Consider the following 9,056-nt stretch of genomic DNA (forward strand, 5'->3'; position numbering starts at 1 on the left):
CAAGCAGTCTTTACTGGAGAAAGGTCCCTGTTCTACAATGCCGATGTGGGGACACACTCCCCTGTGCGCCTGGTCCGCCCCGGCGGTGGGTTCCTGCTCCCCCTCTGGGCTTGGACTGCAGGCCAGAGGGGGTCTGGCGTGAGCGAACTTTCCCCGCTCACCTCTGGCTCCTGAGGAAGCCTTCTGCAGGTAGTCTTTACTGAAGAAATGTCCCTATTCTATAATGGTGATGTGGGACACACTCCCTGCGCGTCCGGTCTCAGGCACACTCTTCTGCGCGCCTGGTCTGCCCCGGCTGTGGGTGCTCGCTCTCCCTGTGGGCTCAGACTACTTGTTCGGAAGGGGCCCGGCGTGGGCTAACTCCCCAGCTGGCCACTAGCTCCTTCAGGAGCCTGTGCTGGCTTCAAGTCGCTAGGTGGCGCCAGAGATCTCTCCTAGAGCCCTTGGGGAGCTGATTTTCCACCCCGTGGGACAGGGAGCAGAGCGGGGATGGTAGGGTACACCTCAACGACTTTGGGGTGCTGTGTCTGCCTTGTGCCCCACCGTCGTGGGGAACCCATGCCCCTAATTTCATGCCCCGGGTCTCAGTTCCAAAGGAAAGCCTATACAAATATTACTATTGTTTTTTGCCTTCAGTAAGTCACTGGCTCAAGTCAACAGGCCCTGCTCTTTACTGTGGGGTAAGGTAGCAGTTTCTTAACATGGATTGATTAATCACATATTGTTCTGATCTAGCTAGACTATACCTGTGACTTGTTAACAACAAGATTGTGTGTGCCTTTTCAGGCTCAGAGAAGGGCCCCCTGGGCTTGGGGCCCAGGTCTCTGGGGTCTGGATCTGGCCCAGGGCCTCTGAGGAGACCTGAGAAGCTGAGCCTGGGAGTAGGAAAAGCCACAAACTGGAAACACTGCCTCTGCCATGGTGAAACTCACTGTGGTGTCACATGCACAGGAACAAGACGCAACAGGAAGCGCACATCATGTCCCATCCACGAGGCCCACCACCAGGCCTAGCTTCCCTCCCATTGGCAGAGTACAACCAGGAACCAGTTGGTAAAGGAGAAATGGAGTTTCAGAATCTCAGGGTAGAGTTGTCTCATCAGAGAGAGGCTAGCCAAATAGTCAGCTAACAATCAATACACAAGATCAACCCAGTCACCCATCCCCCAGGGTGCTGACTGACAGTGACCATTCAAGCCCTTGAACATGGAAGCACTTCTACCCACCATGGAAATGTGCATACAATTAAACATCTATAACACTTTCTTTAATCAGGCGGAAAAAAAAAAAAAAAAATATATATATATATATAGTACTCATCATCTATAGTGAAAAAGACATTCCATTCTTCCTTTTTTAAAGATGATTATAAATTCAAAACTTTTGATGATTCAGTTTGTCTCAATAGACTAACTGGTATTTCATTTTTGAGGTTCACATACTCACAGTCTGGCTATTGCAAGGCCTATAAGTTGGCTTTTGTGTCCTTTCCACTCAGAATTCTCAGCTGCATCCTTACTTGATGGCAGCTAGACACTCAGATCCGTCTTGCATTCTCTTGTTGCAACATGGAATCCAGTACCTCCAAGAAGCTTAGAAATTTTTAAGATGATAACAGTATTTGAAACCAAAATCTGGGACCAAGTGAGGACTATTAGTTGTTTCTCATGAATACGAAAAATTGGCCTCCCCAGATATTCAGAACAAGCCTCCCTAAGAAGTGTGATTATTTCCAGCTGAGGTCAATCAAGGCCTGGCAGGCTCAGGAGAACTTTTAATATTCATTTAATTACACAGAAGAATGAAAACTGGGGGTCTTACACAGAATTGGGTTGTTGCCAGAAATCACCTTTTTTTTATGATTTATTATTTATGCATACAAGAGCTGGGGTATAGGCCAGAGGTGTAGGGGGTAAGAGGACTCACCCGAGACAGAATGGGGAGCACAACAGGCAGATTGACTGAAATGCACTGCTGAGGGGAGCAGCGGGCGAGACAGGAGAGGTCTGCTGCACTATATGGGTAGCTCCATGGCCGGTGACTGAACTCGTGATGCAGTGGAAGGTCCACCATCGATTACTCAATGCATGATGTTCTGTACATATTAATATTTGGGAGTCCCCTCTACACTAACTCATTTTGCATTCACTATCTGTAGCAATAGAAATCCTAGTAACATAAGATAAATTGATAAGTGGACCTCCAAAATTTGGGGTTATTAACTTTGACACAACAGCAAATGAGCATTCAGGCCTATGGCAAAGGCCAAAGAAAACAAAGCAAAAAATAGAATATACAATCTTCAAATATACTTTCAGATCTTTCGATTCTACTATACATTTCTGTCATTTTCCATTGTACCTTAATATGAAAGCATATTGACTAGATTTCCCTCTTTTATAAACTTTTTCTTGCTTGTTAATCTTCATAATATTAAAACACATTTCCTGTTGTCTTGCCAATCCACATTTGAATTGCACTTCTGTTAGGATTGCTCGAGAATTTCTGTCTCTTCTTTCCTGGCATTGGGCTCACTGCACTGGCCATGTGATTTGCTTTGAGCAGAAATACACTTCACTAAGAGTGAGGCTTCTGATCTAGCACAGAACTCACCACTTTCCTTCTCTAACTTGGTGTAGAAGCTTGGATTAACAGAGTTTCTAAGCAATTTAGAATTCTGATTTGCAACAACAAGGAGGTAGGAGTGAGACGTTTTGTTAGGTTTTGAGATGTGGCGACTAGGAGGAGGAATCCCACCGTGACTAGTACAATAATTTAATATTCAAAGTCCTGATGTGTCTGCAGTAGAGCTGTTTCCTTGCTTTCTTATTTTGGGTTTTAGGAAAGAATACGAGTTCTATATTTTGACAAGTCTACATTGGTACAGAACTCATGGGAATTGAATGGGAACTACACTTACACTTCCTTATCCTTAGACCAAATATTTGGTCACTAATTTTACGTAATATTTGTCCACAATACACTCTTGCTAGTATTAACACAAACCAGTGAACTGAAAAGAGAAGCTTCTGTTCCAGCGTCGGGGAGAGATTAGGGAAAGAATCTGATAACTAGTAACTTTAAGAGGAATTCATATGATAAATAAATGAAAGGAAAAATACAGACAATGACAGGTTTTTTGAGCTATCTAAAATCATCTTAGTTCTTCGTTACATCACTCAAAATTATGTGTGTTTGCATGTATGTGTAATGAAACATATAGAATACATACAAGTAGGTATGATAGATATTAGATCTTCAATTTAGATACAGTACTTAGTATATACTAATATTAATTTCTTTAACCGGAATTCATTTTAACTTTGAACACTAGTTTCTCAAAAATATTTACATAGAAATATTCAATGCCCCACTACTGTACTAGTTCAAAGTTTATTAATAATGTCACAAAATATGACTAGATTTTTATCAATAGTCAATTAAGTTATAGGATGCATTATTATTGAAATATTATGTCTTGAACTCTGTACATCCCAGACCTAAACTGAACTTGAGGGACATTACGTGAAGATGTAATGGTGGAGGAGTCTCCAGAACTATGGAAACAGACTATCATAAAGCAGGCAATATAAACAAAAAGAAATGTTCATCTGAAATTGCAGGACACAATACAGAGGAAGCCACTGACAAAGAATTTTAAATATAAACTTCTCAACTGTGGCAGTGCAAGCCAGAGACAGTGGAATAACACCATCAAAATGCCTGGGAAAAATAGCTGTTAAACTGAAGTTTGTTCACCTAACCAAACTCAGGAATGAGAGTTGCATTAGTCAGGATTAGATCCCGCTATTAAAAAAAAAAAAAAACAGTATCAGCACTTCACATAGCTTAAAAGTTTACGTCCCTCTCATGTACAGTCCAGAAGAAAGTACAGTCCAGAATCTAGACCAGAAGAATGCCCTCTAGGGGCCGAATGGGGCTTGTTCTCCAAGTAGTTCTCAGGACCCAGGCTTCCAGGTCTATATGCTGCTGTTGCCAGATGTGGTTTTCATGACCCAAGCAATATTTGTAATCTTCAAACATCTTTCTATTTTAAAGAATACAATATTTGTAGAAGAGTGAAGTGAGTCCATCTATCAGCATGTAACATATTTTATGAAATGCTATTGGTCTGGGGAGTGCACACCTCTGGAAGCTGTGGTTCAGTCCAGAGCAATGAACTAGGCTTGATTTACATCCTGGTGGCGGTGGAAGTTTGACAGAAGAGTATCAGCAGCTGTTGTGAGCTAGTCTTCCCAGACTTGGAGACTACTTCAGCCATCATCCTGGGCTGCTTCCATCCTTCTAGAACTCACACTTCTAGACCATTCCTCCCTGCAGACTCCCAGTGAGCTGCTCCTTATTTTGCAGCTAACTGGGCGAGTCATTCTCAGGAATCCCATGGACTCCTGCTGCTCCCGGTACCAAGGGCTGACTGCCTGGGACTTCCCAGCGCCTCCCACACCAGACCCATTCTGAGATAGGGTCAGGTCTTAGAGGGAACTCTGGACTGTGGGCAGGCACCCTAAAGAGACTTAAGACAGTATTGAGGGGTGGGGGTGATGGGGAGGCTAGTTACTGAAAGAAAGATTTTCCTTCGCTGTCTCTGCTCCTGGCCCCCTGCATTGAAATAAGGAGATGGAGACAGAACAAGTGAAAGAGATGGAGCAATAGGGGCAAGAAAAGAGGTAAGATCTGGCTTGGTTGGAAGGAGCCCAGGGGACAGCATGGGCGGGAGCTGTCTCCTCCTCCTCTCTCCTCAGATCATGCAAAAATGAGACAACTTCAAAAGAACTGCCTCCAGTTCAGTCTGGATCCCAAGGCCCAGGAGCATCTCCAAGCCAGCCTGGACACCAGGATTCATGCCTGCTCCCCTGCCATGCAGGTCTGCAGGGGGCCCTTGATTAGTGGGCCACACAGCTCCCTGAAAGTAAAGACTGACACTGTGCCCAGACAATACCTGCTAGCACCTGTGATAAATCCCTTGCCCGGAGGATTCTCAGACCTGCCCCTAAACCCAGACCCCCCATTCAGAATATCCTGCTCCCATCACTGGACCCCCACATCTGTAGTTATCCCAGCTACTGCTGGAGTCAGCTATGGTTTCTGGTTTCCTCCATCATCTTCCACATCCCGTTTCTGCCAAGTACAGTCAATTCCATCTCAACCTAATGCTTCTGTCACTTTCCTGGTCCCACTCCCCAGCTACTCCCTCATCAGTTCTCCCCAGATCTCCACTAGAGCATCCCGAAACTGACTTGAATACACCCTCTGTCTTCTTGACTTGAGTCTGCATGGTCCTCAGTCCATTAATACTGGAGCACGTCTCTTTGCATTACTTAGTTCTTTGAACCAAGTTCAAAGAAGTCAATAATAAAAAGATCAAGAACCTAACATGGGGCCTCCCTGGTGGTGCAAGGGGTTGAGCACAACACTGTGAAGCTATCTGCAGCCTCTGCAGCACGAGTTCAATCCCTGCCCAGGGAGCTACCCACATGGCACAGCAGACCTCTCCTGTCTCGCCCACTACAGTGTATTTCAGTCAATCTGCCTGTTCTGTTCCCTGCTCTGTCTCTGGTGAATCCTCTCACCACCACCACCACCCGCACCTCTGGCCTGTACCCCAGTTCTTGTATGCATAAATAAATAAATCTTTTTAAAAGAACAACATGAACGAACAGATCATGAGGGAAAAGCAAGACAAAAACCACCTGTGTTCATAAAGAGGATCATCCTTCTTTACAATTGATAATAATGAAGTAAATCATGAACCCATCAGATTGGCGGTAACTGAAAAGATTGATTGACATTTAGCATTAGCAAGGGTGTGAGTCCCCTCATGCCCTGTTTGTTCTTAAGAGCACAAGTTAGTGCAACCTCTGAAGAGCACAGTGTTGGCAATATCCATAGGACCAGGAATTTCCTAAAGATGTGCCACTAAGTTGCCACTGCAAGGAAGTGTATTGCGGCACTATTGGCAAGAGCCTTTTAAAACTTTCACAAACATTAGGGAAGTGGTTGAGTGATTGCAATCAAGTGCACTGCTGCTATTAGAGTAAGTTGAATTTCTGTGCGTAAATGTTAATTGCAATGGAAAAAGATACAGGCCTCTCTTACCTGGTGTCTTTTGTATGTAAAAAAAAAATATATGCTGACATATTTCTGATAAAATTTTCTCCAAGTTTATATAAAAATCAGTTAATAGTTATCTTTGAGGAAAGACACTGGGGGTTAAGGAAGAACAAGTACGATTTTTACTTTTCAAGTTATACTTCTAAGCTGCTTGGAATGTTTTATTTACCATCTGTATGTATTTTTTCATGCATTTTAATAGACTATTTTTTAGATTCACAGCAAAATTGAGTAAAGGCACAGAGAGTTCTCATCCGCTCCTTGCCCCACACACCACAGCCTCCCTACCAACATCCCCTACCAGTATGGTACGTATGTTACAATCCATGAGCCACCAATGACACACATGATCACCCAAAGTCCAGAGTTGATGTTAGGGTTCACTCCTGGTGTACGTTCAATGAGTTTGGACAAAAGTGTAAGGATAGGTGTCTGCCATCACAGCGTCCTAGAGACTAGTTTCACTCCCCTAAAAATTCCCTGTGCCCATTCATCCCTCTCCCCCCACCTCACCCTCAGCAGCCAGTAACCTTCTCACTATTTTGCCTTTTCGAGAAGGTTATATAGCTGGAATGACAGTAGGCAGCCTTTCACATTGAGACTTCTTTCACTTAGCAATGTGCACTGACGTTTCTGCCATGTCTTTTCATGACTTGATAGCTCATTTCTTCCCAGTGCTGAATATTTCATTATCCGATGTTCCACTGTGTGCTTATCCACTCACCTGCTGAAGGACAGCTTGGTTGTTCCCAAGGGCATCTTGAAAATCATGAATAAAGCTGCCACAAACAATCATGTGCAGGTTTTTATATAGATATAAGTTTTCAACACCTTTTAATACATGCCAAGGAGTACAATTACTGGATTTTTTTTTTTTTAGATCCTGACTAATGATTATACCGGAGTTTCCTGGAGGGAGCAGGCAGAGAACCCACATGTGCAGGTGAAGTGTAACGCGTCCGCACGTGCCTGGGTGTGCCCAGCCCAGAACAATCTATGACGCTGCTCTCCTCCTCACCTCACAGATCTTCCCCCCACCCTTAAATATCTCCTCCTAACTCCCTTGGAGGAACCAAGCTAATTCTTTGCAACACTGGTTTGCTCGTTCATGAGTCTCTAATAAAATCTTCCTTGGTTCCACTACACCTAGCACTCTCTGGTGACCCACTCATTTGGGTCAGACTCTATAATACAATCACTTAGAAATTAGGCAGTTTCTCATAAAGTTATACATATTCTTACCCTGTGACCCAGCAATCCCATGTCTAGATATTTAACTAAGAGAAAGGAAAATGCATGTCATGGGCTGATTGAGTTCCCCCAAATTCATGTTTAAGTTCTAACCCCTCATACCTCAGAGTGTAACTGTGTTGGAGGTAGAAGCTTTAGAGACAATTAGATTCAAGTGAGGCCATAAGGGCAGATCCTAACCTAATATGACTGATGTCCTTATAAGAAGAAGAGATGAGGACACACACATACAGAGGGAAGACCGTGCAAAGACGCCGGGGAAGAAGATGGCCAAGGGGAGATGCTCTCACAGGGTCCCACTGCTGCCTCGACATGCCACCTGCGGGCCAGTGCTGCACCAGTGGGCTACAGTGATGGTTTCCTCACCCCACCCTGGAACAAGCTAGCACTGGGGCTACACTGATGAGGCCTGGCACAGCCCAGTGCAAGCTGCAGGAGAGAGGACCACAGTGCACCAGGCTAACATGGCAGGCTCCAAGCAGTCGCCCGCACTCCACTAGAGCCTAACTATGTCCCAGCTCTGCTTCAGGGCCCTCTGCGCTGCCACACCCAACCCTGCTGAAGCACACCACAACCCTGAGGCAGAGGCCACGTTGGACAAACCTGCCCTGACCTCAGCTGGGTCTGGACAGGCTGCCGGGTTTCACTTTTGAGTACAATGCCGGGATTGGAAAATGGACAAATCAGGTTCAAGCTCTCAATGGACCAATGAGATTTGCGCTCTCACCAGTGCCAGTTAAGGATTTTGAGGCCATTGAATATTGAAAATGGAGCAATCCGATTGGTGCTTACCCAGCACCAATCAAACAGCTAGGATATAAATGGCCCAATCAGGCTTGAAAGTCAGGGACCCTGAGGAGTAACCTGCTTGATTCATTCAGCAAAAGGCTGCAGCCTCATTCATCAGACGCCTCACAGATTTGTCAGGACTTCAAGATCTCCGTAGAACACAGAGACCCGGCCACCACACCTGCCCCTAACCCTGCCTCTAACAGTGCCTGCCAAAAGCACTGTTGGACTAGGTCCAGTGTCTCTAAAAGAACTTTTTGCTGATGGTTTATTCCAGCAGCTCTCAAAGAGCTGTAACTGATGTCTCTGGCACTGTGTTCTAGTAACCAGTGCTGGCCAGTACTGCTGACCTGTGTTGGGCCACCTCTGAGAGCTGTCCACCCACTTCTGATTGTCCAGCACCACCTCCTGGTTCTGTTGAGTCAGATGCTGAACCAGACAGTCCGGACTTCAGACGTTGCTGAGAACAGCTGTGTGGTCACCTCAGCAGCCCCACCTGTGAGTACTTCCAGCTGCTATGAGTGGGATCCTAGGCCAGGTGGGCCAACAGCTCCAGGCTCTTGTTGAAGGGACAGCACCATCTCATACAAACAACCTGTGTTTTGGAGTACTGGACACTGCAGATACTACTTGGGGTAGGACAACCAGCCACTGCGGTTTTAGAAATGCTTTCCTTTTTTCCCTCTCTCTCCTTGGTTAATAAACCTTGCTCTTGTTGCACCCTATACCTCGACAGTGTCTTGCAATTGTGAGAACACGAGTGAGAAACCAAAAACATTTGTTCCACCTGGCACTGTTTTAAAACCTCAGAAGAAATCAACCCTGCAGATACCTTGATCCCAGGCTTCTAGCCTTCAGAACTGTGAGAAAATAGATTTTCGTTAT

At 45.1% G+C, this 9,056-nt stretch overlaps 1 long non-coding RNA gene across 3 annotated transcripts in view; it reads left to right on the forward strand.

Moving 5' to 3' along the window:
• Positions 1-7,266, forward strand: part of LOC119252440 (uncharacterized) — a 44,189-nt gene extending 36,923 nt beyond the window's left edge. For all 3 annotated transcript variants that reach the window (XR_005126814.2, XR_008553214.1, XR_008553215.1), the window contains one exon: positions 7,012-7,266. This is a non-coding gene — a long non-coding RNA (uncharacterized LOC119252440). The remainder of the gene's footprint in view (positions 1-7,011) is intronic.
• Positions 7,267-9,056: the final 1,790 nt, after the last annotated feature.

Source organism: Talpa occidentalis, unplaced genomic scaffold (assembly GCF_014898055.3).
Source record: "Talpa occidentalis isolate TD23 unplaced genomic scaffold, MPIMG_talOcc4v2.1 talOcc4.2, whole genome shotgun sequence".
Taxonomy (NCBI): Eukaryota; Metazoa; Chordata; class Mammalia; order Eulipotyphla; family Talpidae; genus Talpa; species Talpa occidentalis.